At 33.9% G+C, this 22,559-nt stretch overlaps 1 protein-coding gene across 4 annotated transcripts in view; it reads right to left on the bottom strand.

Moving 5' to 3' along the window:
- Positions 1 to 22,559, bottom strand: part of LOC105473258 (MGAT4 family member C) — a 935,225-nt gene that overhangs the window by 818,346 nt on the left and 94,320 nt on the right. For 3 of the 4 annotated variants that reach the window (XM_071071338.1, XM_071071335.1, XM_071071336.1), the window contains exon 2: positions 3,958 to 3,990. The exons of the other annotated variant lie outside the window; for it this stretch is intronic. The gene's annotated coding sequence lies outside the window, so the exon portion shown is untranslated. The remainder of the gene's footprint in view (positions 1 to 3,957; positions 3,991 to 22,559) is intronic. 4 annotated transcript variants of the gene reach the window in all.

Below are 22,559 nucleotides of genomic sequence, written 5' to 3'. Positions count from 1 at the left end.
TAAAGTATAATAATAATAATAAAAAAGAATATCAAACAACTAATGTTGCTAGTTTCATCACTGTTCCTCAGAAATTTATAAGTAGATAATTACAGTGTATGACTTCCTACATAAATTCCCTAAGCCACTGTGGATGTTATGGAAATGAAATGTCTATCTTAGACAATAAACATTTGTTAAGATAATGCATTCGTTTTCTAGGGCTGCCAAAACATAGTGCCACAAACGGATTGGCTAAAAACATCCGAAATTTATTGTCTCACAATTCTGGAGGACAGAAATTTGAAATCAAGATGTCCCTTTGAAGGCTGCAGGAAAGGATCAGTTTCAGGCCTGTCTTCTGGTTTTGGTAGACTCAGGGGCTCTTTGGCTATAGTTGGCCATCTTCTTGCTGTGTTTCTTTACATTGTCTTCCCTCTGTGTGAGTCTGTATCTCCGAATTTCCCCTTTTAATAAGTACCTATTATATTGAACAAGGGCTCATTCTTATGACCTCATTTTAACTCAAATACCTCTGTAAAGACACTATTTCCCAATAAGGTTACATTCTACAGCATTGGGGAACTAAATACATGAGTTTGGGGTGACACGAGTCAACCCCTGAAAGAGAGTCTCCTTTTCTTTATCATTTTTTTCTAAAAGTTTAATTTTTAAAATATTTCAATTAAAACGTTAAAGTGCTATTGTAACATTTTTCAGTTATCTGGAGGTTGTAATACAAATAAAATGTAACAACTGCCTTAAGTTTCATTGGTAAATATGCAAAAAGCATGTAATTAAATTGTTCCTCTCTGAAAAGTTTTCCGAAATTATGTGTTTGCAAATTGTGCATGTGTAAGTCTTTTCTTGTTTAGCTAACAATTAAAATAGGAAAGCAAAGTTTTTCCTTAATTTGAACGTGTATTTGTTCGATACGAGGTTCAAAATAGTTTATGGCAAATGAGCACTCCAGCACTCAATCATTCTTTTAAATTCTTGACTTCAGGATGCATACACCTATTTAGTGACCTCCTCAGCACTGTTGTTTCTCCCCAAATTGTAATGCTTTAATGATGCCATTGGTCTTTGATAAAATTATAGGCATCTCTAATAATTTTCTGAAACTGATTTTTGCTCAATAACAAGTGCTTCAAAAACCGGGTCATCCAATGCTTTAAATTTGTTGTTATTACTTGCAGAGCCACCTTTTGGGACCCCCACCTCTTCTGGCCTACCATAATATATGGGGGATTTAAACAGCAGCATTATGTATAGCTTATTATATTTTTTCCACTAAAAATAACTATTAATAACTACCTGAGCTTCTACATAATACATGCAGTAGCTGGAGTGACATATTAGTTTATTCATGTGATGTTCAAAAGGAAAATAAGATGTGCTACGTATGAAAGATAGTCTTTGATATTGGTGAAATGTCATGTTACAATGTCAACATAAATTATTTGTTAATTTACTGAAAGCTTAAAAATCAACATTATCTCTTGAACTTATTCTTCCTATCTAACTCTAACTTTTCATCCTTTGACCAACATTTTCCCAACATCACTGCACCCCAACCAGGCCAGCCTTTAGTAACCACCATGCTACTCTGTACTTCTGCGCTGAAAGCAGATGTTAAGCGTTCTTATGACAAAAATGATAACTATATGAGGTAATGCTTTTTTTTTAACTAGCTAGATTCAGCCATTTCACAATGTATAAGTACTTTGAAACATCATGTTTTACACAATACATAAAACTTTATCTGTCTGTTTAAAATAAATAATCAACATCACCCAAATTTAATAAGATCTTTCACAGTGATTAATAGCTTAACAAATAGTGTTTTAAAAGTCGAAATATCTGAATATCATGGAATTGCCTTGCACTTTATTTGATTTATTATATGCTGTAAAAGAAAAGACTTAAACTGAGGAATTGACTTCCTTAGAAGCTAGAGTACACCAGATTTTCCTCCTTTTCCCCAATTTTTAATGACCAAGGAGCCGTGTGACAATTGTTACTTAATTGGTTATCTGTTAGTTACGTGCCAGTTCTCTGAATCTCAGTGAAGAATATCACATCCTTATCCTTAAACAACTTGGGTGTAAGTGACAATGATTTTGAGTCAGATCAGACAAGATTAAAGACACAAAAACTGGATAAATACGGAGGCTAAAATCATCAGCGCACCCTGCCATTTTTTTTTTTCTTTTTTCTTTCTTTTCTTTTTTTTTCCCCTTTGTAGAAACAGAGTCCTCTTCTGTCACCCAGGCAGGAGTATAGTGGGCGATCTCGGCTCACTGAAACCTCCGCCTCCCGGGTTCAAGCAATTCCCCGCCTCACCCTCCTGAGTATCTGGGATTTCAGGCGCACGCTGCCTCACCTGGCTAATTTCTTTTGTACTTCAGTAGAGACAGGGTTTCACCGTGTTGTCTTGGCTGGTCTTGAACTCCTGAGCTCACGCAATCTGCCTGCCTTGGCCTCTCAAAGTGCTAGGATTACAGGCGTGAGACAACGCGCCTAGCCCAGCGCCCCCTTTTTATTCTGTATACAACCTTGCTGTTGTCACATTTGTGGTTGAAATACGGCAGACGCAAATTACGACTTTATAGTAAGATGCTGAAGAATTCTGGCTTTTCAAACAACCTTTCCAAATGTGGAAAAGATTCTAAGTTGCATTACGGTTGCATTTTTCCTAGACTTTTAGGAATTAACTGCTTTATCTCTAAAATAAATATAATATGAATACTAGAGAAAATACACAACCACACTTCAAATTTCTTCACAGAAGAATGTTCAGTGTCTAAAGATTATGGATCATTTCCAATTGCAACCGGAGCTCCTTCAAATGCTCATCTCAAAAATTCAGATAATTACAACAGAAACATCCTCTATCATTTGACAAAAGACAGTTTAAAACATTGGAGATTTGAGCAAGATAATGTCCAAAATATAGCTATATCTTCCTCTTAACATTTAAGAAAAAAAATTTAAACTAGGTCATAAAGAAGTCACGTGAATCCACATTATCTTTATTTCCTACAACAAACGTTTCTCTAACTTAAGGCATAAATTTATAGAGTTGGAAAGTCAATATGCAGGTGACAGATCCAAGAGAGATCCAAAAATGTAAATTGTCCATTTGAAAAACATTGTTGTGTAAATCTGTGGTTGACAATACAATATTACTTAATATATTTTATATGCCTAAACTCCTTCTTATTCACTGGCATGAAGAAATGTGTCTATTCACATTAAGCAAAAATGGTTGATTTGTTTTACTGGACACAGGGAACCATACAATCTAAATGTTTCTCCTTTCTTTGTCATACATTCTAGCAACACAACATTGTTTAGAGTACAACTGTAGTGAATTATTAATTGGGTGTTTGTTAATATGTGCATACTCCTTTCTAATAGTTTTTGCCCTGTTCTTATTGTTTGTGCTTAATATGCATGCAACATCAAATCAAATTTTACTGTAATTAAATAAAATGTAGCTGTTACATATAAAGATAAATAAGCATCACCTGTATTGGTGATTATAGCTAATTATTGACAATTTAAAATTAATTTGAAAACGTAGAGGTGTTATTCACAAAGGTGTAAATTTTTAGATATCATAGCAAAAATATTTCTTCTGTACAGAAGTATTTGAATACACCTAAGTGTCTGCAGAGGACTTAAAAGTGTATTTTCCATTTTAAGTAAAATCTTATGGCCTTTAAAAACTAAGATGTGAGTTATATTTTAACCCACCCTAAGTTAAACATATTGAAAGGCTCTATTGTAATGACATCTTCAAATGTATGTTATCTTCATTCTCATCTATGTTGAGCCCTTGACAACAATTTTTATCTTTTATATTGTTAAATCCAAATTATTCCACCTTAGTTGACACTAAGTGTTTAAAGCAAATACAGTCTCGACATATAAAACTTGATGTGCAGTTTTAAAATCGTATATAGTACTTACCCATCCAAGTAGAATGTAACAGCAGCTGAGAAGCTGTCAAGGAGAAAAATGCCAGAAGGATTAATAAATCATATTGCTATAATATGATGATGAGAATTATAAACAGCCATGTAAAAATTAGGTCACTAGCAGTCAGCTGACTTGGCTTCTTTTAGTGGTGGTAGTAGAGGAGTATATATTTATCTTTTGTTATGCCCTGGTAAGTAGCTGGCAAGTTTGCAATATATAAATATTATTTAAAGATGTTATGATTGGCTTGAATCCAGGAAATGTTCTCAGATTTACCATTAGCTATCAGAGATCTTAAATATTGCTAGAGAGGATTGAAGAGGCAAAGAAAAGCCACAAGTTAAAAAAAAGATATTAATAGTAAAACACTTGAGAGGATTATTAGGAAATAAAGTATGCATACTTAATGATACAAAAATTTAAAAACAATAAAATCTACATGTTCACATAGTTCATAAGAAAGAGTGATTATTAAAGCATGTTATTGAAACAAAGGAAGAAGTAATCTAAAACAAGGGCTTACAGAATATTTTTTAAAACTTTTTAATATTTTCATTATTTCATATATATGGAAATGATTGTTTATAATGTACTTCTATAATATTATATATGAAAAGATCTATGTTGTTATTCACTGCCATTACTTACAACTTTACACAAAAGTAGTGATATGACCACCAGAACAAAAAAAAGAAACAAACAAAAACTCACTTAATTCTCAATCCTCATGCAATTTAACTGAAGAAGCTTTTGAGAAGGCCAAGTAATAACTTAGTTGTGATGTACCAGATTTACTTTGGTGATTTAACAATGCTCATGCAATTAAGATTGTTTATTGATAAATAAATTTTATTCAGATAAAAGTTAACTATATTTATAAGATCATATTTCCACAGAAAAAGTCTATGAGGAGATGTGTTTATGCAATAAATGAGAAAAGTTTTTAAATATCAATCCACCAAAATGATTCTACCTGGTATCACATAAATTAATAACCCTTGTTATGAACATAGATTTTAAAATATAGTCAAGAAGTAAGAAAATCAAGGTCATTTATAATTCTACCTTGTGGAGTTATTCATTATTAATATTTGAGTCTACATGCCTGTCTTCTTCCCATGTCTTATTGTAGAAATGTTGGCTATTAAAGAAAAACACAAAGATGTGTAAGATACAAAGATGTAAAAAATGAATATTTGGCTGGTCGCGGTGGCACACGCCTGTAATCCCAGCACTTTGGGAGTCCGAGGCTGGTGAATTACCTGAGGTCAGGGGTTTGAGACCAGCCTGGCCAAGATGGCAAAACCTCATCTCTAATGAAAATACAAAAATTAGCCTGGAATGGTGGTGAGCACCTGTAGTCCCAACTGCTTGGGAAGCTGAGGCAGGAGAATCGCTTGAACCCAGGAGGCGGAGGTTGCAGTGAGCCAAGATCTCATCACTGCCCTCCAGCCTGGGTGACAGAGTGAAACTCTGTCTCAAAAGAAATGAATATTTATTATACTCCCACTCACTACTATTGAGTTGGCTGCATATTATGCCACACTTTTTTCTTTTTACATACCAATGTGTTTTAACATTATCATCTAGCGTACAAATCTATGTATAGATACCACTACATAATTATGAAAATACAGTGTTTTCTAACTTATTTTTTGTCTTAGCATTATATCCTAGATGCCTTTCAATATCAATTCAAATGCATCTACTTATTTAATGATTATATGCTTATAATAAAAGACTAAGAATAAATTAATTCACATGTAGCTTTCTAGTAATAGAATAATTCTGTACTTAACTATAACTCTTGATAAATAAGGTTTTATAGTTAAAACATAACAAAGCTAAAGTGATTTTGGATGAGTTTGTGTCCTTTGTAGGGACATGGATGCAGCTGGAAACCATTATTCTTAGCAAACTATCACAAGAACAGAAAACCAAACACCGCATGTTCTCACTCATAGGTGGGAACTGAACAATGAGATCACTTGGACTCGGGAAGGGGAACATCACACACCGGGGCCTATCATGGGGAGGGGGGAGGGGGGAGGGATTGCATTGGGAGTTATACCTGATGTAAATGACGAGTTGATAGGTGCTGACGAGTTGATGGGTGCAGCACAGCAACATGGCACAAGTATACATATGTAACAAACCTGCACGTTATGCACATGTACCCTAGAACTTAAAGTGTAATAATAAAAAATAATTAAAAAAAAATACTAAAAACTAGCCGGGCGAGGTGGCGGGCACCTGTAGTCCCAGCTACTCAGGAGGCTGAGGCAGGAGAATGGCGTAAACCCGGGAGTGGGAGCTTGCAGCGAGCTGAGATCTGGCCACTGCACTCCAGCCTGGGCGACAGAGTGAGACTCCATCTCAAAAAATAAAATAAAATAAAATAAAATATAAAATAAAATAAAAAAAGAAAACACATAAAAGATTGTAAGGAGAATTGATGTTCCATGAGAATTTCAATGATAGATTCTATTACATTTGCTAGCAAAACAGGGTAAGTATAGACAAAAATCATTTAATTGTATATTTAAAATAAGTAGAAGAGTATCATTTAATTGTTTGTAACACAAAGGATAAATGCTTGAGGTGATGGATACCCCAGGTACCCTGGTGTGATTATTACGCATTGCCTGCCTGTATCAAAATATCTCATGTAACCCACAAAGATACACACCTCCTATGTATCCACAAAAAATTTAAAAAAAATAAAAATTAGAAAAAAGGAAATAAACTTTTTTAACTAATAAAGCCAAGCACTTCCTTCACTGAAGGCGGGTGTAAAAGATTTGATTCTGAATAGAATAATGAATAATGAGTGAATTACTGGGAGATTAATTCTGAAGATTTTCCTAGGTTGATGCTAAGAACTGCTATAAGTTATTTACCAAAATTGAGAGGGCATTTGAAATTTATGAGCTATTTAAATGTTATTTAATTTTTGTTTTAACTAAGTTATTTTTGTCAAATTTATATGCATATATATTAAATATAAAAACAAAAAATAACTGTGGAAACAATTAGTGTTAAAAGGATGATATGCATTTGAAGAATGGACACATTCTCATAACAAAAGTCCTGAAAAAATGTTGTACAACAGTTCAGCTAATATCTATGAAATCATTCCCCAAGATGGGAGTAGAGTATCTGTTCCAGTTTTTTCTAAGGTGTTGACTTTTTAATGGGAGATTTAAAATGTTTATACAAACTTCGATTGCTTTTGTTCCTAATAGGCACCATCAGAAATAACATGCTTTATACTGTTCAAGACAAAGTTGTAAAAATAAATCACTTCTCATTTTTTTTGATATTAATCATGGTATAGTTTCTTTTTAAAATCTTAGGTGATGGAAGAATAAATCATGTGCTGTAAATACCCTTTGAACCACAAGCATCGCAAATTGACATTACAGCAGGGATTTTTCTTCTTGACAGCTTATCGTAGGAGCCAAATAGCCCTAGATTTTCATTAAAGAAGAGCCAAATAAATCTGGTCAAACATAAATAAAACAAAGTATTTGTTTATCACTGTAAAGAAATCAGCTTGTAGATTGGATTCCATATAATGTTTATGCCAACTGCTACTTGATAGATTAAAGTTAGCAGTAATTTTACTGTTTTCAAAGGGCCAGAGAAAAGGGAATTTATCAAATTAAGAAACTGCACCTCAATTTGTTCTAAGGGTAGGAAATAAAAAGGAAAAACAGGGATAAAGTCATATCATCTTTTTCAAGGCACAGATGAAAAAACATGTACAAATATGCTACAGAGTTATTTGATTAACAGCAAATGCTTCTGCCAATACAAATCTCAACGCTATAAGCTGTTGTTTTGTCAGTGTATTTGTAGGATAAAAGGAATCAGCTTGAACGTATTCTAAAATACCCCAGAAATAGTGTCTCTGTCTAAACATGTGATATATTGACATAAAAAGATCAGATGAGCAATTTTTAATACCATAAATTCATACAAAGAGCCAGAAAAAGAGCCAAGGATCTCCTGCTATTGCATAATTCATAGATATCATTAAACGTAAATTTCCAGTAAAATACTGTTGTGTTTTTGGAGTAGGAATTAAGTTCTGCACATGACTGTGGGTTAAAGAGGATATCAAAGTAAATATAAGACAATTTAAGGCAGAATCTAAATTAAGGATTATGATCTTCCTCTCCCATTTAAAAAATATTTTTATTATAACAGCTATTAACAAACTATTGTTATATAATAGATGTTGTGCTTACTCTTCAGATGTGTTCACTTTATTTAATCCTCCACAGTACTTCTATGAAGCAGCTATCATTAATGCCACTTTAGACATGAAAAAACTGGTCACAGAGAGACAGTAATTTGCTTTTGGTCAACTAGCTAGTGAGTGTCAAAGGCAGCAGTGAAGTAAGATTATCTGATTCCAGTGGCTGTTCTTTTGATTCCTGTGTAGATGTCAAAATAACCCATTTGTATAGAACTTTTAGAATTCTTAAAGAAATTTTAAGCCTGTTATCTCATGTTTCCCTTGTAACTATTGTATTCAGTCTGTGGGGTGGTAGCTGTTCTGTATAATAGAGACACTAAAAATATGTCTGGTTTTTAGTAGTAGTTTTAGGAGTGATTAACTTCAGAGCTTATGATATTATCAACTGAAGATTCTATTGCAATTGCATCTCCCTTGCCTTCTGCCCAATCCAGCTTTTCTTACTCCCTTCATGGTGGTTTTCTCTGATAATATACCCAAATAAATTTCTTGCATGTTAATCCATATTTAAGAGTCTATTTCCAGGGACACTGACCTAAAATAGTAATTTTCAATATCAAGCCATTCTCTTGAGTCTTTTGTTGAATCATCTTAGTCTCTTTAAAATTCTTTTGCTCTTTTCTTATATTTTTCCAGTACCTTTGTTTATTGTTGTAACCTGTGAAGTATATTTGCTTTTTAGTTATGTTATTCTGTTCCCATATTTGGAGGCTCCAGCTTGTGGCACTTTATTTCCTTAGGTATTTTGTGATTTTTTGTTAGTACAAATTTATATTTCTAAATTTTTGCTTGTGATAATTGCTTGTGGTGACTGAAGACAAGTTCTTTTGGGAAAAATAATTGCAATTGTTTCTGCTAGGTGCCTGGGGGCTATACCAACCCAGATGCACTTTAAACTGTAGTATTGCATTAAAGTTTTCACATCACACAATTTGAGGAAATTCAGGCTGCCATCCAACATAAAGGCTGTTTTTTTAGCTAGAAGCATTATTTTTTCCCCTTCATTTAGGACTAGAAGTCAAGATAGGTATAGCTCCTTATAAAACCCTGAATGAGTGGACATTTATTCCTGTTTTACACTTACACGGAGGGGCTAGGCCATTTAGAGAGCCCAGGTTTATGCTGGGATTATGTTTTTGATTTTCTGTTTTCAATCACCACTGGACACTTTCTCCCTTTACCCTCTGCTTTGAAAATCTATGAAAACAAAAACTCAAGTTTACTAGAATGTGCCATGGCTTTCAAGGTGGAAACCAGTATCAGCAATCTGCTTGTCACTTTCATTTTATCCTTTAATTTAATTATGTCTTGGAATACTTTTTATTTTCTATTTAGTTCATCAATGCATTTGAATATTTTACTACGACAGTACCCAACCTTTTTGGCAGCAGGGACTGGTTTCGTGGAAAACAATTTTTTCACAGACCAGGGGTGGAGGCATATGGTTTCAGGATGTTTCAAGTGAGTTACATTTGCTGCACACTTTCTTTCTATTATTATTACATTGTAATACATAATGAAATAATTATGTAACTCACCATAATGTAGAATCACTGGGAGCCCTGAGCTTCTTTTCCTGCCACTAGATAGTCCCATCTGGGGGTGATGGGAGACAGTGACAGATCATCAGGCATTAGATTCTCATAAGGCGTTTGCAACCTATATCACTTGCATGTGCAGTTCACAAGAGTTCGGACTCCTAAGAGAATCTAATGCCAAGGCTGATCTCACAGGAGGCGGGGCTCAGGTGGTAATGCACTGATGGGGAGCAGCTGTAAATACAGATAAAGTTTATCTTGCTCTCTGGCCACTCAGGTCCTGTTGCGTGGCCTGGTTCCTAACAGGCCATGGACTGGTATTGATCTGTGACCCAGGGTTTGGAGACCCCTGTTTTAACATATTCAGCATTTATGTTTTGTTTATTTTCTCCAGGGGAAAAAAAAAAAGATGAGATTAACCATTCTGCCGTACTGCAGAAAGGTAAGTTTCTCCCACTAATTGTCATCAAATAGTTTAATTTTTAATATGTGATCCTTTTCCCCCAGCGCAGCCAGCTGTAATTAAGTGAAAGTACAGAGCAGAGATGTGAACACTCTTGTTTTTTTTTTTTTTTTTTTTCATTTTAGTAAAAGCTCTGTTACTGACATAATAGACAAAAATTTGGAAGAATGAAAAATTAAATCACTCTTTCCGTCTCATTATCACTAAAGGATAATTACTCTATCCAGTATAGAGAAAGGTTGAAAAATGCATTAGAGAGCAATATTTAAAAGCTGATGGGATCTAAGAAGAGGGCCTTTTCATCGTATTTTCTGCTATCATTGAGAAGTACATGAGATTTTGACAGAACCCACAGAATAGTTTGGAAATCTAAAAATAACGCATTTGCCCTTAATTATTTTTGGAACAGTGTAAAGAATTATGCTTTTAGAATTCCCCTATAACCCAATGAAAAGGGTTAAGATGTATTTTTGTTGCTAAAGAAGGGGAAGGCACAAGGCAGCCATACCAAGTATCCTATGATCCCGGAGTAACAAGAGAGAGAGGAAAAAAATGTGGCTGAGAGAAAGCAAGCAGATGTTGAAATGGTCTGTGGTTGTGATAAGAAGACATTATAACAAAGAGTAATGTAAAATGTATGTCAAGAAACCAGGTGGAAATACAGAAACCTCAAGAGATGCCAATGTGGTGGGTATGTGAGACATGATTGTACATCGCAATAGATGTCAGTATAGGACAATAGAAGGCTGATTCCCAGATGCCACACCATCTAATATAATTGTACCGTATGAACTTTCCAGAAGTTAAACCAATCCAAAAAGCAAGGAAGAAAGGGGGGAGACAATTTTGATTTTACTGAATTAAAACCCGAAATACCTGAGAAATCTTTAAAGCCTTTGAATTTACTTGGAATTGATTCAGTTAATTTTTTCTGCCTCCAAGCAAAATGGGAATGCAGTTAGAAGACAATTCTGGTTATGAAAAATCTAATGAAATTAAAATAAAGAGAATTACATATTGTGTTCACTTGAATTTTACGAAATATGTATCCACTACACGTGGAGATCAAGAGGCTAGTCTCTCAAGAAAAATGTTGTGGTCAATTCTGTAAAATACTGCTGACAGCTAAGGTAGGATGGGAGTATGTAGGATCTGGCAACAAATTAATAATTGGTGACATAGAATCAGAACTCTAGTGTGGCAAAATTAAATGAAAGTTGAGAAAGTTTAAGTTGCATTTATAAAAAAGAAAATAAAACCTATTGTTAAAAGCTAGTTATGAAGGGAGATTGAAATAAAAAGACAAATTAAAAATAATAGCTAACAAGAGATATGAGGTCAAGACAAAGCATGCTACGTTTTATTTAAGATTAGGGATACGAGATCATATTTGATCAGAAGGAGACAGTGACAGAAATTAAGATGTTGAAGACTCAGGAACAAAAACAGCTAAAAACAATGGGAGTAGAGGGGAATGTATGTGCAGGGGCTGAACTTGAATTGGAGCAGTGTGTCCTTCATTGTAATGGAAAGGGGCATAGTATGAGCTAAATATTTGTGCCTCCTCTCAAAATTCATGTATAGAAATCCTAAGCCCTAGAGCCTTTGATAAGTAATTATGTTATCAGGTGGTGCCCACTAGAGTAAGATTAATAACCCCCATACAAAGAGACCCAAGAGAGTTTGCTTCCCCTCTCTCTGCCCTGTACCACATGAGGATACAAAAGAAGACCGTCATCTGCAAATCAGGAAGAGTGCCCTCACCACAAACCAGATCTGTCAGAGCCTTGATCTTGGACTTTCCAGTCCTGGAATTGTGAGAAATAAATGATTGTTGTTGAAGTCACTAAATATGTAGTATTTTATTATACAGTAGCCTGACCTGATGAGACAGAGAGGCAGCAGGTCAGTTCTTACATATGGTAGCAAAAAGATTATGTGGTTACCATCTGCTGTATTTGTTCTGGTAAGAAGTGAAATAATCTACTGAGATTAATAGAGGGAGGAAAGGAGTAGGAAAACATTTAAATAGTGTGTATAAGATGTTATTTAATTGTGGATCTTGGTCGAATAAACTTGCTGAAGAAACATGATTTTTTTGTGTGTATTTTGGAAAGACCGATTGAGATTGAGATTGCTGAACATGAACTATAGAGAATCCAATCTACTGGAGGATGCTTTGCTATTCAGGGATTTTATCCAGGGTTTCCATCTTGCCTGATGAATGTGAGATTAGAACAAGGAAGTCAAGAATATTTTAAACACAGTAATAGTAAATATTATGCAAAAATGAAGAGAAGCTGTGTGTGAAGAAAGAGTGTGAAAGTGTTAGGGAGATGACTAATCCTGAGAGAGGTTCAGTGAGTTGGGCCTCTCCTTGTAGAAATTGTTTGTGATGATGGTAGCTGTTAAGTTGATGATTTCAGTTGATGAAACCATCAATGAGTTAAAAGAAGTAACTGGAAAATTTGTAAACACTCCACATCAGAAAGGAAAGGGGGAGGTAGGCACGGAAGCCAGACAGTTCAAATCTGATGGTTAAAGCTGAGCAGAAATAATTGCCTGGGAGGAGTGCAAGGAAGCAAGGGAGAATCATAATCATGAAGAATCTGTGATGGATAGATTTCTGTTTCATTTTGGGGTCAATGGAAGTATTTGTAAACATGGAAAAATGTGTCATTTCTTTGAATGGGCTGCCTTGTAAGAAGGCAGTCACAGGAAATATATTCAAATAAAGACAAAATATTAGTTATATCGCAAAGAAGTTATTTTGTATCTTGAGATACAAAAGATTAGATCATATAATCTTTGAAATCTCATCCTACTCCAAGATCTCTTCTGAAACTGACTGTTCATCCTCCCACCACCTACATGTTTTTCTCTTAAGTTCAGTTATTAGCAAAATCAACTACATCCTTAATCTCTTCCTTGAATGTCTGTCACACTGACTTGCTCTAACTTAAACCTGGTTGTTTTCCAATGATAACCTTTCTTCTGCATACTTTATATGTTTTTACCCAAAGTGGAGTAAGTGTCTTTTTGTATTCATCACCCTGAAGAGATATTCATACAATTATCTTTACCTTTTCTATAAAAAAGCCTCTCTCTGTTGCTGTCATCAAAAGTCTCCTTGCTTTGTTCTTTGATAATCTTAGCCCTTGACTTATTGTAACTCTCTCCAAAACTACTTCTATGGTAATGAATTCAAAGTTCAAGATCTAACTTCTCCATTTTTCTTCTCAATCATCTTGGTCCCCATTTTAACTCCAAAACTAACTTCTGTCATCATACCCATGACTTTACAGTAAGCCACACCGTTGGCTTACTAACAATTACTATTATCCTAACACCCAATTTCAAACATGTCTTATCATTTTCTATTTTTTCAGCTCAGTCCCTCTTAGAACCAAACTCCAAGAATCTTTTGAAGCCACTGAACCCGTACCACTTTTCTTTATGTCTCCTTCCTCATCTAACATTCATACTTCCCTTATTATCCGGCTTAAATTTTATTGCTAATCACTATAAAATCACTTCCTTAATGCAACATTGTTTCCTATCATGTTTGTATAGTATATTAACTAAATCACCCCAACCATGATTGAAAACTTTTCTCCACATACTATTCATCCGCACCTCCACCAGTGAACAAGCCTGCAGGGAAAACCAAACAACCGGGACTGACTCTACTTTAAGATCACGGGCACTAACTCACATTGTATTATTCTAGTTCATTCACTTTTTTACTGTACCTATAAGAACTCTTTTGTACTATGGCCTCTTGCCTCAAAATTATCCACTCTCTGCTGTGACCACTCTACTTCACAGAAGAGAGAAAATCATTTAAAAGACAAATTCTACAAACTCTCCCTTCACATTCACTTTCCCACATTTATACTTGAATATTCTAATTTATTTTATTAGCATGGACTAGACCCTAAGTAAATACAGTCCTTCTATTGTGTACATAACTTTATCCCTTTCCTTCTCATGGGCATTGCTCTAGTAATTTTCCCATCTCTCTCTTGAACCATGAAATATTGCCCATCAACTGGATCATGCCCATCAACATCAGGTTAGCTTGCAATTTTATTAAAAAAAAAACTTCCAATTTTATAAAGACAAATTATCTTGTCCACTTTCTCTTCCAGCTATTATCTCATTTCTCTTCTATTTACAAAGTAAAACTCATTGAAATGGCTGCTAGGCTTGATTCCTTAAATATTTTTCTTCCTATTTTCTTTTGGGCCAACTATCATCAAATTTTTATCCCCACAGCTCCAGCATAACTGCTCATTTTGTTGTTAAGATTAGTTTCTACAGTATTAAGTCCGATGGTCAATTTTCAGTGATCACCTTTTTTGGCCTATCGAAAGCAATTGGCACCATTGATGAGTCTAGCAAACTAAAATATCTTTTTTTTTCTTTTTTTTTTTTTTAACTTGGCCTCTTTCCTAATAACACATAGGCCTGGTTTTCCTTCTATTTTGCTGACTGCTTTTCCTCAATCTACTTTTTTCTTAAATCATCTAGAAAACCCCTAAATTGTAAGCTACCTCAAGATTTAATCTTTGGACCCTATCTCTATATTGATTCCGCTAAGTGATTTCATCCAGTTTCGAAGACAAATTCCTTGCCAGTCCTGTTGCCTTTCAAATTTATGTCTCCAGCTCCTAATCCTTTTTGAGCTCCAAACTTACTTGCACAAGTACATGAGCTAGTTATGTAAAATTTAATAAGTCAAAAACAGAGAACTTCACATCCACCCCTAAAATTTCCTATTTTGTCTTCACCAACACAGTCAATAACAATTATTTCCTTCCAGTTGCCCAGTTAAAAAAAAAATGAGCCTTCCATTAGTCTTTTATTTTTCTCTCACATACACAACTTCAGTAAAAACTACTAACACTTCTTTCAAAATATATCTCACCTATTCTTGCTTGTACACTAGTCCAAGTCATTACTGACTCTTACCTAATTTTTAAAATAAACTTCTACCTATTTCTCTGTTTTTTCCTTGCTTTTTCTTTTGCTTTTTAGTCTATTTTATAAAGAAGTCACAGTGACCCTGATTAAACTTAGGACAGATCACAATACCACTCTACTGAAAAGGCTTTACTTGATCACCATTTTCCTTTTCAAAGTAAATGCTAGAGTATTCTATTTGTTCTGTAAACTTACTTATAGTCTGACTTTCTGCTCCTCATGGACCTCATCTACCACAACATTTGTCCTCAGTCAATGCCTACTCTGCCTTTATAATTTCAAAACTGCATTAAGGTCACACACCACCTGAAGGTCTTTGCTCTGGTTGTTCCCTTTTTCTGAATTCTCTTCTCACATATATTTGTATTTCCTTCATATCTTAATTTTTTTAACTTTAAGTTCCAGGGTACATGTGCACAACGTGCAGGTTTGTTACATATGTATACATGTGCCATGTTGGTGTGCTGCACCCATTAACTCGTCATTTAAATTAGGTATTTCTCCTAGTGCTATCCCTCCCCATTCCCCCTGCCCCAAAACAGGCCCCGGGGTGTGATGTTCCCCATCCTGTGTCCAAGCGTTCTCATTGTTCAATTCCCACCTATGAGTGAGAACATGCGGTGTTTGGTTTTCTGTCCTTGCGATAATTTGCTCAGAATGATGGTTTCCAGCTTCGTGAGTTCATATCCATTATAGGGACATACTATGGCTGCATAGTATTCCATGGTGTATATGTGCCACATTTTCCTAATTCAGTCTATCATTGATGGACATTTGGGTTGGTTCCAAGTGTTTGCTATTGTGAATAGTGCCACAATAAACATATGTGTGTGTGTCTTCATAGCAGCATGATTTATAATCCTTTGAGTATATACCCAGTAATGGGATTGCTAGGTCAAATGGTATTTCTAGTTCTAGATCCTTGAGGAATCAAGACACTGTCTTCCACAGCGGTTGAACTAGTTTACAGTCCCACCAACAGTGTAAAAGTGTTCCTATTTTTCCACATCCTCTCCAGCACCTGTTGTTTTCTGACTTTTTAATGATCGCCATTCTAACTGGTGTGAGATGATATCTCATTGTGGTTTTGAGTTGCATTTCTTTGATGGCCAGTGATGATGAGCATTTTTTCATGTGTCTGTTGGCTGCATGAATGTCTTCTTTTGAGAAGTGTTTGTTCATGTCCTTTTCCCACTTTTTCATGGGATTGTTTGATTTTTTTCTTGCAAATTTGTTTAAGTTCTTTGTAGAATCTGGCTATTAGCCCTTTGTCAGATGGGTAGATTGTAAAAATTTTCTCCCATTCCGTAGGTTGCCTGTTCACTCCGATGGTAGTTTCTTTTGCTGTTCAGAAGCTCTTTAGTTTAATTAGATACCATTTGTCAATTTTGCCCAAAATCTCCTTCAGCTGATAAGCAACTTCAGCAAAGTCTCAGGATACAAAATCAATGTGCAAAAATCGCAAGCATTCCTATACACCAATAACAGACAAACAGAGAACCAAATCATGGGTGAACTCCCATTCACAATTGCTTCAAAGAGAATAAAATACCTAGGAATCCAACTTATAAGGGATGTGAAAGACTTCTTCAAGGAGAACTACAAAATAGTGCTCAACGAAATAAAAGAGGACACAAATAAATGGAAGAACATTCCATGCTAATGGATAGGAAGAATCAGTATCATGAAAATAGCCATACTGCCCAAGGTAATTTATAGATCCAATGCCATTCCCATGAAGCTATCAATGACTTTCTTCACAGAATTGGATAAAACTACTTTAAAGTTCATATGGAACCAAAAAAAAGAGCTCGCAATGCCAAGACAATCCTAAGCAAAAAGAACAAAGCTGGAAGCATCACACTACCTGACTTCAAACTGTATTATAAGGCTACAGTAACCAAAACTGCATGGTACTGGTACCAAAACAGAGATATAGACCAATGGAACAGAACAGAACCCTCAAAAATAATACCACACATCTACAACTATCTGATCTTTGACAAACCTGACAGAGACAAGAAAAGGGGAAAGGATTCCCTATTTAATACTTGCTGCTGGCAAGACTGGCTAGCCATATGTAGAAAGCCAAAACTGGATCCCTTCCTTACACCTTACACAAAAATTAATTCAAGATAGATTAAAGACTTAAATGTTAGACCTAAAACCATAAAAACCCTAGAAGAAAACATAGACAATACCATTCAGGACATAGGCACAGGCAAGGACTTCATGACTCAAATAGCAAAAGCAATGGCAACAAAAGCCATATCTTAATGTTTTAAATAATATTTTTAGAGAGGTATTCCAGCCTAACTATCCCAATTAAAAATTTTATTTTAATTCTTAGACTTAACATTTCCTTAACTTTTTAAAAAATGTTATCACTTGCTGCTATTCAATATATTGCATATTTTATATAGTTCCTTGGTTAATTTGTTTTCCTTCTAGAATAAATATCTTCAAAAAGGTGAGGATTTTTGCCTGCTTTGTTCAATAATGGATCCACAAAGCCAACACACAGAGCAGGTACTCAATTAATATTTGTTAAATGAATCATGCCATTCATTCCATTTTATAGTCAGTTTCAAGTATGAAATTCAATTTACATTCATCCAACTCTTATGAGGAGTATTTTACATATTGTTCAATTTTATTACTGCTTTTAGAAGTTGGCCTCTGTATCAATACAATTTCAGGACTGATTATTAATAGAAAATGTTAAGAATATGACACATATGTCTATGCATTTCAATTGTAAAAATAAAGTCCAAGACTGGGCTTATTAATTAGGACTTTGGAGTTGAATTTCCAAACTTGCCACAAAATTAGCTGGTCCTATGAATCTCTAAAACTGAAGAGGTTGACATAAAGTCCCTTTTATCTTTTTTTATGGTGTCCATGCTATTACTGGGAAAAAGCTCTTTTATCTTAAAATTTTATGAAATACCTATTTATAGCTATAGCAGAAAGAGACAAAAGGAAGATTTTTAGTGTAGTAGGCATTGAATAAATGCCATCAAATCATTGTCGTTAGAGTGTCCACTTTTATTTATTGTTGTCATTCTAATTTTTGTCTTATTACTCTCCTTAAGATGTGTAAAGCAGATTTTTAATTCAGCTATGCTGCCCTGTGCAAAAAAATAATAAATAAAATCTATGTTGTGATTGAGACAAAAGCCTTTTGGAAAGCAAACAAATAAGCTACAAATGATATAAAGTTAACTGTAAACCAAACATTTTTCAATGTTTGTAGTACCTGCCCTAAGGATATGCTGTTATAATTACAAGTCTGTATTTTATTCCCAGTTAAAGAGTAAACTTCCAAATTCAAATACATTTTTATTCAATTTTAAATTAAAATTTATATATTAAGATATCAATTAATTTTATTCATTTACTCTTTTAATAACATTCAAATTAAATAAGGCATGTATTTTCACTTAGGAAGAATATGTATATACAGCTAGCCCTCCATATGCATGGGTTCTACAATCGTGGGTTCAACCAACTGCTGATGTAACATATTTGGGGGAAAAAAAGGATGGTTGCATTTGTACTGAACATGCACAAGCTTTTCTTATCATTATTCTTCAAACAATACAGAATAATAACAATTTACATAGTATTTACATTGGATTAGATATTGTAAGTAATCTAGAGATTATTTAAACTATTAATGAGGATATGTACAGGTTATATACAAATACTACAATATTTTATATAAGGAACTTGAGCATCTATGGATTTTGGTATCTGCCTGGTTGTCCTAGAACAAATCCCCCTTGGACACTGAGGAACAACTATTTGTGTGTGTGTACATGTGTATGTATATATATTTATTTATGTATGTACACACACACATACACACACACACACACATTCAAGTCCTAAGGCATATATATATACAGAATATATATATACACATATATATATGTTTCTTTAAATTGAGAGAGTCTATTTATAAAATAATATTCCTTATGAGCTATTCATACCTAAAAAGCTTCTCTAAGGATGCTGAGTACTCCATTTTTAACCCCAAGTCCGTAGCTGTTGCTGATTCACAATCATTATTTTTGAAATTACAAAGATACTTGAAACAAAATGTTCATTTTCATTTTAGCAAGAACACTTCATTATTTCAATCCTTTTCCAAATTCCTTGCAGACAATGTTGAAAGCTACGTTCTCTTTTTATGAGGACAATAGAATTAATTTTATTTCAGATTATTATGAGAAAGTGTGGAGTTTTAGAATCTTTTTTCTTTGAAAAAATACTACTTTTGTGATACTTCAAAAGCTGTAAAAATAATCATGGTCATAAAGATAGGATTCATTATATTTTTATAATGCTTTTGCTTTCTTTTGCAGATTTTGCTCAGTAGAAAATTTTAAAGCCAAATTGAAGAAAAGAATTTTGTAGAAGTGTGTTTATAACACTGAAAAAAAAATTGAAAGACGAAATGTAAGCTTTTATTAACCAAGAAGATAATTGACGATGCATTTAATTAGAATATTAAATTAGAACAAATAAAAATAAGTATTTTTGAAATTTAATGCCACTTCTGATTTTGTTGTTTTTATGCATAAAACCATTTCTGCACAGTGCATCTTTTAGAGTTGTTTGTACAGTAGAATGTCAATGTATGTTTTAGTAAGACTTCTATATTAAGTTTCTCAGAGTTCACAGGATTTCAGAAAAGCCTCAAAGTCTCCATGGCCTTCAAAAGAGCAATTCTCCTTGTAAAAGAAATATCAATCTAGTCTTATTCTTAATGACATTAAGTCTAAACAAGTAATTTAGGCATAAATGCTAGGGATTTGTGATTTGAATGCACACAGTTTTTAGTAAAAATTATTATATCCAATTTTTAAAAAGTAATTTTAACTTTTATATACAGAGAGTACATTTGCAGGTTTGTTACATGGGTATATGGTGTGATGTTGAGGTTTGGAATACAAATCCCGTCACTCAGGTAGTGAACATAGTATCTCATAGGTAGTTTTTGAACACACAGCCACCTCTCTTCCTCCCCTATCTAGTAGTCTGCACTATCTATTGCTCTCATCGTTATGTTCACGTGTACTCAATGTTTAGCTCCCGCTTATAAGTGAGAACATGCAGTACTTGGTTTTCTCTTCCTGGTTTATTCGCTTAGGATTATGTTCTCCGTACCCAAAAGAAAATAAATTGTTTTACCAAAAAGACACATACACTCCTATGTTCATCACAGTACTATTCACAATAGCAAAGACCTAAGTGCCCATCATTCGTGGATGGGATAAAAACAATTTAAAATAAAAGACATTTAAAATGGTTTTAGATTATGTTTTAAATTATTTGATTTTATTTTAGGTTGTTCCAAGTTATCAAACATAGAAATTGTTGTATAATTTTTTTATATGATCCTCTTTTGTCTTTTGAAGCTATAATGCATAATATTATGTTAAAATAACACACTGAATGTAGTAATTTGTCGCTTTTTGCATAACAGTAACTAAACAAAAAAGTGGCTTAGAAATATTAATTTAAAAATTGGAAAACCAACATGTTTTGTTTGGTGGCATTTTATTTATCTGAAATGTAAGTAATGCTTGAAAATTGTTTTGTATAATTGGCAAGAGGCAAAATAAAATTTACTTTTAACTCAGAATACAAAATGACTACCCAGAATTAGTCTCTGACACTACACGTAGAAAGCACCCCCAAAGATTTCAGAAATGTAATGCAAGAATAGTTTTGATTGTGCACAATGATTCATCTTCCTCTTATTCCTTCCCAACTGCCTGAGATTTTCATGTCATCCAAGGACTCTTCCAATCCTGAGATGCTACTTTTGAATAGGATCTCCCTTTAGAATACTAAATATAATAAAGAAGTATCATGAACAGTGGAGTTTAATTCTTCCATAGTTTTAGACTATATATTTAAAAGTAAACAAAACAGCTTACAAAATTGTTTTCTGTATTGTATTTAAACAACATTATTTTCACATATTTGATTATTTACCTTTAATTTGTAAGGTTTATTTATTTAGACATTGAAAATTAATAAGGTAGAGTTAATCTATGGTTCTTTGTAGTCAATTTATATATTTATTCTTATTTCTGTGGTTTCTTGGGTCACCTTCTGGGCTTAGGGTTATCAAGGATTCCTGTTTCATATATTTTTTACCTCACACTGTACACTCCCTGATACAAGTTTCTGAAGACTACAAAAGCATAGTGAATATTTGCTGATTAACTAAAACTAACTGAGAATAAGTGTCTCTTTGCACTCCCTATTTGGTATATTGCATTGTTTGTAAAAATTCTTCCTTTTTCTCCAGTGCGTGCTGCATGTTTGGTATTTGTAGCGTATACTTCCTTAATTGATTAATATTAAGCATGGCTCTTTGACTTGCTTTAACCATTAAAGAAAGGGCAGATGAAACTTCAGAGTTAACAAAAAGTTGCATTTATGTGTTTCTGCTTAATAGTGCCTTAAGAAATGTTGCACTTATGTGTTTCTGCTTCCACCTTGCTCCATGAGTGTGACATGACTCAGTTAGCCATTTTTGCTGTAGTCAGATTACCAGAATGAATACATATGAACCAAACCCTGTGATCCAGTTTAGTCTGTTTAGCCTAAATGAGATTAGTGGACCTGAAGACTACTGAGATTAAATGAATAATTATTGAGCCATTGAGTTTCTAGAGGTTTGTTATGCAGCATTATCCTGGTAGAAAAATGGCAAACACTCCTTAGCATAGTAAATTAGTATATATTCAGAGTATTTTAATAGAATTGTAAATAAATATGAAAAGATAGAAACAACTTTAACATGTTATCAATAATAACAAAAGAATACTAATATATCTTAAATCTTCCATCTTGATTAGTGTTCACAGGTGATTTGTTATTCCCAAACTAAACCTATTACACAGTATGGACATTTGCATAATATTTCAAAGAGCGAAATATGTAACACTTTCATTATTCCAAGAAAAATGTGTGTATGTATATATGTGTGTGTGTATGTGTGTGTGTGTGTGTTTACGTGTATGTGTGTGTAGGGGTGTGTGTATGTATGTATATGTGTATATGCATGTGTGTATGTGTATGTCTGTATGTATGTGTATGTGCGTATGCGTGTATGTGTGTATGTGTGTATGCCTGTGTATATGTGTATGTGTGTGTCTGTGTGTGTGTGTGTGTGTATAGAAGTGTCATTTCGGAGTCAGTCTCAGGTCACTCTTTGGCTTCCATTCAAACACAATAAGTACTGCAGAGTTAATATAAGCATTTCTTCACAAAGAACTAGGGAAATAGCCATACTGTGTAACTTAAAATTTTTTTTAAC

The sequence above is a fragment of the Macaca nemestrina genome, chromosome 10 (assembly GCF_043159975.1).
Source record: "Macaca nemestrina isolate mMacNem1 chromosome 10, mMacNem.hap1, whole genome shotgun sequence".
NCBI classification, from domain to species: Eukaryota; Metazoa; Chordata; class Mammalia; order Primates; family Cercopithecidae; genus Macaca; species Macaca nemestrina.
This window is presented reverse-complemented; position numbering and strand designations above follow the sequence as displayed.